A 10,099-nucleotide genomic window follows, 5' to 3' on the forward strand; every position below is an offset into this window, starting at 1 on the left:
GTTATTGAAGCTTTTTGTCTTCCATTCATCAGAACAGATAGAGGCCCCAAGTTAATGCTTTGCCCAGGGCCCAGCCAAGGCAAACACTGCTCCTGATGGAGAGCGAGAGGTGTTTAAGAGAGGAGTGTTCAACAGAGACTTCCACAGTGAGGAGGAAAGTGGAGGAAATATGGCTGACTGCTGTGCCACCACTGTTGAAAGATAAGTGCAATAAACCATAGTTGGAAAAATTGGATTGAGCTGGAAGGGTTTATCTAGTTAATTAGATATTACCTAGGGGTGAGAGTTGAAGACAAGAATGAGGATATTGAGGTCAGTAACACTGGGAGAGACAAGTGAGCAGGATTTTGTGTAGGATAGGATGGGGTGGCACAATGGCACAGTGGTCAGCACTGCTGCCTCACAGCATCAGGGATCCAGGTTTAATTCCCAGCTTGGGTCACTGTCTGTGTGGAGACTGCATGTTCTCCCTGTGTCTGCACGGGTTTTCTCCAGGTGCTCCAGATTCCTCCCACAGTCCAAAAGATGTGCTGGTTAGGTGCACTGGCCATGCTATGTTCTCCCTCAATGTACTTGAACAGGTACCAGAGTGTGGCAACTAGGGGATTTTTCACAGTAACGTCATTGCAGTGTTAATGTAAGCTTACTTGTGACTAATAAATAAACTTTAACTTTAATGAGAGGAGTGGACTTTACAATTTACATCATAGTTTATGGATTATGGAACTTAATCCAAGAGGGTAACAGAATAGTCAAGGCTTCCACCATCAAATTCAACAGCATTTTGAATATTTGTGGGACTTTTACCATCACTATCCTGCCTTCCAAATTATTCCAAACATTTATCCCCCATTCAATAAAAACTTTCTTCTTGGTTATTTGTTTTAAATTTAATTTTCACTCCTTTAAGTAACTACCTCTGGTCTCAATCTTCAAGCAATTCTTACAAGTTGCTCCAAACTGTTAACTTATTTCAAGTTGGACAGAAAGATAATTGAAAACTTACATTCTGTGTCTCCAAAAAATAATGTTTGAAAGGGTAGGATTGCGCTCATGCTTATTTTCAGGTGATACTGTGCTGTGTAAGATCATGGTGTAAGTCACACTGTGGCCATCAGTATTCAGCCAGTGATTCTACATCAACCAGTTCCTTTAATTCTGCCCTCAGATGTTTCTTACATCTATTTCCCATTTATCCAAATTGTAGACTTGCTGTATTCCCATTTTTCAAAACAGTCATTATTGTTGGCTATTGACTGAGTGCTAAATTACATGCAATCTTGTGTTGTATGTCAGCAAGCATCCGCCCACATTGATAAATGGGCTTACAGGCTTCGAGAGAACATTCGTCATTGATATGGATTCAGCCACAGTTTTAAAGATAAGGTAGTAACCTTTCAATTCCAGTTAGATAAAAGTGTGCGAAGGAATGAGGTGGGAAATTAGCTCTTGCCTGCTGAGATCCTGCGGTGGATATTTTTCTGCTTTGGGGATCAAACTAGAAATAACTGATGTTTAAAGTTTATTTATTAATGTCACAAGCAGGCTTACATTAACACTGCAATGAAGTTACTGTGAAAATCCCCTAATCACCACACTCCTGTGCCTGTTCAGATATACTGAGGGAGAATTTAGCATGGCCAATGCACTCAACCAGCACATCTTTCGGACTGTGGGAGGAAACCAGAGCAGCCAAAGGAAACCCATGCAGACATGGGGGAATGATGCAAAGTCCACATGGACAATGACCAAGCTGGGAATTGAATCTGGGTTCCTGTGCTGTGAGGCAGCAGTGCTAGCCACTGTGCCATCAATGGACTGTGATCTAATGGGATGGTTAGAAGGGGTCAAATAGAATGAATATTAGGAATCAGTAATTGGATATATAATTGGTTTAAGAGATGAAAATATAATTAACTGTTGGAGGAGGTAGTAAGCTAGCACATATACCTGTTTTTAATTGCTTAAAAAAGTAAATGACTTCCAATTTAACTAGATAACAAAATAGGATAAAAATGAGTACCTTTCCTTGCTCTAAAGGATATTGAGAAGGGTTGGTGGATGAAAGACTTGTCCTAATTGCACCAAAGTTGTGAAGAATAAAAGCAAATAGCATTACAAATGTCTGATAAATTATAATGTGGGTATGCTGGCGTTGGACTGGCGTAAACACAGTAAAAAGTCTGACAACACCAGGTTTTAGTCCAACCTATTTATTTGATAATATACTCACAAGTCTGTGCTTTATATGCTCTGTCTGAGGCCAGAACTCTCCATTCACCTGACGAAGGGACTAACCCCGAAAGCTTGTGAGTATATTATCAAATAAATAGGTTGGACTAAAACCTGGTGTTGTCAGACTTTTTACTGTGATAAATTATACTCATAGAAATCAATGTGAAGTGAATCAGGAGGGATCTATAATTGGTACTACATCACAACCTTGAGAATTACCTCTTATTTATTTATCATACACAAAGACAAGCATGAATTGCTGGTGATGTTTCCCAGTCTAAACAACTTGTCCACTGAAGTGGCCTTCCCGATACTAGTGAACGAAAAGGAGTTTAGGAGGATTTAGATGGCATGGATGCTTCAGCACTGAAATGAACAAATATTTCCCAGTTAATGATCACAAATGCTTCCCTTGTCACTTAACTAGAATTGAAACATTCAGGCTGCATACATTTAGCCACTAAAAATGGTTTAGTGGAGGAACATTCACCAAGGTTTAAACATTTAGTTTAGTCTCAATTTGCATCATATAAATCAGGCTTATTCAACCAGATTGTGGCTCCTGAGGCCATTCAATGGTCTCCTCGGATCAGTTTGGGAAATGTTGGGAAAGGCAAGTAAGTAGATTGGAAGATTCGACAAGGAGCTGTTCCTCCAATCACCGCCCATTCCTCTCACTTGTGAGCGTATTGGCAGAAAATGTGGGAGAGAAACAGTCTGATTGGAACCGCAACAAAATGCCTGTGGCAATGCGTTTGCGAGGGAAAACAAGGTTCTCTTTTAGGGGGTAGGGGTGGGTGTTGGGTGGGGAATGAGAATGCCCAGGGTCCCGGAGAGAATGAAGCTGGCAGTGAGGCCTGGGGATGAAATGCTGCAGAGCCCATGGTTGGAGAAGGGGTTGTCAGGAAGAGGTTAGATGGAATACGTGAGTGATTGAGTGTCTACGTGTGGGGAATGAGATAGAGTGTGTGAGTGTGAGTGTATACACGTGTGTGGGAGTGAGAGAATGAAGGGAGTGTGAGCGATGGGGGGCGGTGGTGTGTGTGATGGGGTGGAATCTGCTGAACAATCTCCTTCCATAGAATCCCTACACTGCAGAACGGGGCCATTAGGCCCACCATGGCGGCACTGACTCTCTGAAAGAGGGCCCTATCCCAGGTTCACAACCATGCCCCATGTCCATGACCCTATGCATTTACCCTAATAACCCATACATCTTGGGACACAAAGAGATAATTTAGTATGGCTAGTCCACCAAAACCTGCACATCTTTGGACCTGGAGGAAACTCGTGCAGACATGGGGAGAATGTGCAAACTCCACACAATCACAAGACCAGAATCAAACCTAGATCCTTGGAGCTGTAAGGCAGCAGTGCTAACCTACGGATTGTGGAGGAATAGAGTAAATGGGACAACATAACTTAGAATGGGCAATTAGCGATAAACAATAAATGCTGCCCTAGCCAGTGATACTCATATCCGATGAAAGAATCAATTTTCAGGCTCTGTTCAATTTACGCGATAAAAACGGTGAGTGCCGTTAGCTATGTTATTCCTCATGTCACAAGTGTCTATGCCAATACTTTTTCCCCACAATTTATTGAAAGAATCTAATATTCCAAGCAAGCAGATGATGATTTTTTTTGTACTGGGAATAAAAACTACTCCACACTGCAATTGCAAAAAAAAATGAAGTGCACAAAAGTGTGGTTTCTAAGAGCAGTGAGGGGAGGGGGGCATTTTATTTAAATTAATTAAATCTCGTGAGGTTTGTAGACTATTATTGGAGGACAGGAGTACAAGTGCCACTATTGCAGCTGCCTTTTCTCTGTCGTGAGAGAAACTGCCCTACTTTTGCACTATTAGTGTTCCACTTTACAAAGGATGTCAAGGCCATGAAATTACAAATAAATATATGATGATGATGAGGGATTGAATCTTCAGTTATGAAGGGAGACAAGAGCAACTGAGGCTCTTTATTAAAGCAGAATAGCTTAAGGAAACTGATAGATGTGTTCAAAAGCATCCAAAATTTTGAGAATGTTAAGTAAGGGGAAATGGTGGCAGAATGGTAATGTCACTTGACTAGTAAACCTGAAGCCCAGGTTAATACTCTGGAGACATTGGGTTCAAATCCCATAATGAGAGTTGGTGGAAGACAACACAAAGACAACTCAAATTTATCAGTCATTGCTGAGTTAAATGAAAAGATTCAGCTGAAGAAATAACTGGGGAAAGGAAAAAAACAGTAAGAAGTCTCAACACACCAGGTTAAAATCCAACAGGTTTATTTGGTCGCACAAGCTTCCAGAGTGCTGCCCCTTCATCACATGAGTGCAGGATGTAGTTCACAAACAGGGCATTTATAGACAAACCTCAATTACAAGATAATGGTTGGAATGTGAGTCTTAACAGGTAATCAAGTCTTTACAGGTACAGACAATGTGAGTGGAGAGCAGGTTAAGTACAGTTTAAAGAGATGTGTATAGAAAAATAGTACTTGAATATTTGGGTAAAATTGTGAAATAAATGAGAATGGAGGTTCCATTTTTTGGAAATGTAAACTACCACATACGTTGCAATGACCTACATGACAGAAAAAGTGAAAACTACGACAAGGAGATAAAGACAATGTTCATCCACTGCCAAGAAATGAGTTAGAGTAACAACCAATGCAACAGTCAGACTGACCAAGTGTGGTTCAACAGGAAAAAGTGGAAGATAAAGGATGAAGACATACCCTGATGCCAAAACCACCTCCAAACCTGCAGAAAGAACCACCAGCAACAGGCTATCACTCCTCTGAATGCTGTATGAATGAGATATGGAGGGGGTATAAGGCCTGCAGACCATCCAAACCTTTAAAGTCCAAGGACTTGTTAGGGGGAAGATGGGTAGTGACAATGCAGTAATGACAATATAAATGTGTGATAGTTATTGTAACAATGCAAGATACAGCATAAAATTAAAGCGCATTGGATAAAGATTAACGAGGTTGGGGGGGGTGCGCAGTGAAGGTGAGGGGAGTGTAGTACAAGGTTCTGGCATATATAGAGTGCTCAGAACAGTATTGCTACCCACAGTGATGCAAGACAGCACATGCCATGCAGCTAGGGTCAGTCAAATGTTGGACAGGGCCATGTGTAAAACTAGGAGCCATCTCCCTGCTTGTATTTCCTTTACAGTATATTCGCAAAGTCAATAAAGACTTACAGTTAACAACAAGACTTCTTAAGATCTACAGGTACCATGATCAAACAGCCTACTGTCACTGTATCTAACCTGAAAAGTGAGAGATACTCATTTGATCAAAGTACCTGAGGGTGATTGGTATTAACAGAACTTTACTGCAGCTAGAATCAGTAGGGAGGTGGAAATAAATTGAAATGAATAAGGTGTTAACATTGTATTTAAATTCTGAAGATTCACAATTGTTGGAGTAATTAATAGGTGGCAATGATTTTAACAGTGGGATTTGTGAGCTGCTCATTTTTACATTGCCTCTGCTTCTGGCTGACCTTAGTTATACATTAATTAGCTAAACTAGTTTTTAAATGAATAATTTCAGGGTTGTTAGAAAGTATGGCTGAAAAAAAGACATGCTATCAAATCTTTTAATCTTGCACTCGTCAGGACAAACAAACAAATGCCAAACTTCAAAGGGAACAACAATTTATATCTTGAGTAAAAGGTGCTGACCGATTGGTGCTACCGTGGAGAAAGCATAATCTCAACCAGAGAACTATTTTCCTTGTTTTTAATTTTTAAAAAATGCAATGCCTGGACTGGACAGGTTTGTTTTGCCTGCAGAGGAACATTCAAGCAGATTAATGTAGTTTCTGGTAAGTACAGTGGAGCCACATTGCACCTTTTTGAACTGAATAGTTCAATAGACTATTGCTCCATCATTTATTGCCCACAACAATGTCTTGACCAGAGTCAACTTGCTAACCAATGAGTATCCTTATGCAATACTGTTCATAGGTGGCATTCTGGTTAGCACTGCTGCCTCACAGTGCCAGGGACCTGGGTTCGATTCCCAGCTTTGGTCACTGTCCATGTGAAGTTTGCACATTCTCCGTGTCTGCATGACTGGTCTCCTGCCACAGTCCAAAGATGTGCTGGTTAAGTGGATTGGCTATGCTAGATTGCCCCTTAGTGCCAGGAGGACTAGCTAAAGGTAAAAAACATGGGGCTACAGGGATAGGACCTGGTTGTGGTCAGTGCAGACTCGATGAGCTGAATGGCAGCCTCCTGCACTGTAGGATTCTATGATTCTACTGTATAAATTCATCATCCCTTTGAAACCTGGCATTCTTGCATCTGCCCTGAAGCGTGAAAGACAAAAGGTTTTAACAGCATATTTCTTATTTCAGCAATATTCAAGCAACTATGGCAGATAATTTGAAACTCCCATTTGCAGAGTGGATTACCACAAGGTAAAATACAAGTTTTAAAATTATGGAGTAAGAGAATTAGTGATTATATCAGATTATTAGGCATATCAGCAAAATTGCACTTAACTTATGAAGCCAAAAGCCATTTAAATTTTTAGCAAGATATGCATCAGCAGCATTTAGCTATGTTTAAATTAGTGTTACCAACGAACACCAGAGGGAGCTTTATATTGCTTTACCACAAGGTTTGCAGTTCATCAGGCACCAGTGAAATGAAGCCATTTTGTGTTCACAGCTTCTGATTTCTTGCTCTCAGAATCTAGTGAAACTGCAGTTAGTAAAATTAATGATGTTAGTTATTCAAATGTAGAGAGCAGCATCTCTTTTATAAATCACTTTAAGCATATTATAATACGCAAGTTGCATTATTCTGCATGAACTGGCTCTGAAAATAGGGGAGATTATAATTTAAGATGAACATCAGTGTAGAGACTTCTAATAAGATGAATCAGTAATACGAACATACATTGTGCTGCAGTATCCTGAGTAACAGTCAGCACCATATAAAAGAAACAAGATTTGAGGTATTTGGAAATTCTTTGTAGCATAGAAGAGTAATAGGTGCCAGTGATGTTTTCATGTTAATTGAATTGTTGCTTTATGCATTTGCAAACCATTGAAAAATGTCTTTACTTTGTTTCTTGCTAATGCAGCAAGGCCAGCACCCTGCTGAGTAGGCAGCTGCATCATCAAATGTCACAGTTTAAACCCAAAGGATTATTGATCTGTGGCAAGAACAATTGTACACGGATGACGATTATGGATCATGAAATAATCAGCTAATCTGCTTCTGTTGGTCATTGAGGTTTCGGTAATTCAAACTGTTGACCTTTGGACGCAGCAACAAGCATTTTCCATTGAAAACCTAAGAATGCCATCTAGCAGGACTAACCAGAGCAGCAGCACAGTGGTTAGCGCTGCTGCCTCACAGCACCAGGGCCCAGGTTCAATTCCAGCCTTAGTCAATTGTGCGGAGTTTGCATGTTCTCTGTGTGTCTGTGTGAGTTTCCTCAAACAGTCCAGAGCTGTTTATGCTAAATTGCCCCTTAGTATTCCAAAACATCTAGGTTAAGAGATTAGAGAAGTAAAAGTGCAGGCAAGATGCTCTGTTGGAGAGTTGATGCAAATTTGATGAGCTAAATAGAATCCCTACAGTGCAGGAGGAGGCAAATGAAATATGGGGATAAAATACAAATCCTATCTTATGCTTTTGCATTCAACTGCAATTTCTTGATAAGGTGACCACTGCCAGAACTGAACTGCACCAGAGCAGCTGGAAGAGAATCAGCCAGATGGCTACTACAGGAAGTTTTACCACATTTGTTCAGGAAAGACCCAAATCTAACGTCAGTAGAACTGAGGGTCAGCTCAAGGCATTTTTTTTTAAATATAAGTCCATTTTAAATTTCGTTATTTGCTTTTTAAGGCGAAGTAAATTACAAATAAAATCTCATCCAAAAGATGGAAGAGCCAAATTGCTCGTGTCACTTTCCTGGGAACATTAACACTGGGAATCCATTGTTTGCCATGCATTTCTCATAATTCACTGGAAAAATACTTCCATTTGATGTTCATTTGCCCGTGACTTCCACTGTGCCTCTTGCAAGCCCAATGACAATTGGGTTGGCTGCAGCAGTAAATAGCTGGAACCACAGCCTGAAAATAAATGACCCGCACTCGTTCAATCCCATTATTGGACCAAACCAACATATAGTGGGATTTGAATGAGGCTTCTCATCCTTAACCATTATGCAAAGAATTGCAATACTCATGAGTTAAACTGCAGCCGTTTTTCATGATGGCTTCTGGAATAATCTGTGCATCACAGTCAATATCTGTATCATTAGTGTTCCTCCAGCGATGAATCATTAGCTCTGGCAATAGCTCTGTATTCTAGCGTTGTGGCTTAACAGAATCACAATGTGTGACATTATCAAATTACTTTAAAGAAGGTAATACCATCTAAAATTCTTGCCCTATCCAGTAATCACTGTTGAAAATATACACATGAAGGGATAGGATATAATTGAGTGTGGCTGTATTCCCATAATACATGGAACCTTAACTTGCACTGAGGGGTGTGATTAGTCCTCTTAGATTGTCACATTGCACATCATTAAAATTCACTCACCTGCAATGTTGTCACTACTATCTTCAGCTCCTCTATGACTTTATAGAAACTACAGCCCAACATGCGGGGATGTGGCGAACAGTTTCCTGTGCTAGGCAAGACCATGGTTCAGAACTGTTAGGCTATATCAGCTCGGTTGAGGAGCATGAACAAAATTGAGATGCTGTAAACATATAGCATGATATCAGTTTTTGACTGGCTTTTCCAATACAAGACATGGAGATGAAACATGTCTGCATATATAAAACCAAACCCAATGTCTTTTCAGTTGTTACGTCACAGCTCTGTTGTAACACCTTTGGAGTTAGAAGGTTATCGGTGCAATTTCCATGTCAGAAACCCAACCACATAATCTAAACTGACATCTGCAGTACTGTGTGGCAATATTGGAAGTACCATATTCCAATGGACAGCTTCCACTCAACACCTGACCTGCCCTTCTCTGAATTGATATAAAGACTCCATGCCAATTGGAGTGGCACAGTGGCTAGTACTGCTGCCTCACAGCATCAGGGACCAAGGTTCAATTATCAGCTTGTGTCACTGCCCGCACATTCTCCCCATGCTGGTGTAGGTTTCTGCTGGGTGCTCTTGTTTTCTCCCAAGGTCCAAAAGACGTGCTAGTTAGGTGCACTGGCCGTGCTAAATTCTCCCCGTGTACCCAAACAGGCTCTGGAGTGTGGTAACTAGGGGATTTTCTCAGTAACTTCACCGCAGCATTACTGTACACCTACTTGTGACACTAATAAAATAGCTTAAACACTTAAATGGAAGATCACTGAACAGTTCCCAATGCCCTGACCTCACTTATCCCTTGACAAAGGCCTAAAATCATCTGGACATTCATTGTATTGGCGTTTGTGGGACTTGTTGTGCACACATTGGAATGCCGAAAACATGACTGTTGGGGGTGTGGGGCAAACTACACTGCAAAAGTTCTTTTTGTGGGCTGGGGGGGGTGGTGGCGGCACATCTCATGGTTGAGAAAGTTACCATATAAATACAAGTTTCTTCCATTTCACTTTTGCACTGCCCATCACCTGCTCACTTTGTTACTGGGAAATTCTGGGCACTGGTTACTCCATTGATTCCATTAATGCCAAAAAAAGTTAACTCGACAAGAGATCCTTTAAGTGGAACAAAAAAAAGTATTTATTACCATATGCATACACACACACACACACACACACACACACACACACACACACACACACACACACACACACACACTTTGGTTAAAGACCACACTAAAGCATTAAAGACCACACTAAAGCA

Source organism: Carcharhinus amblyrhynchos, chromosome 26 (assembly GCF_965287045.1).
Source record: "Carcharhinus amblyrhynchos chromosome 26, sCarAmb.v2.hapA, whole genome shotgun sequence".
NCBI classification, from domain to species: domain Eukaryota; kingdom Metazoa; phylum Chordata; class Chondrichthyes; order Carcharhiniformes; family Carcharhinidae; genus Carcharhinus; species Carcharhinus amblyrhynchos.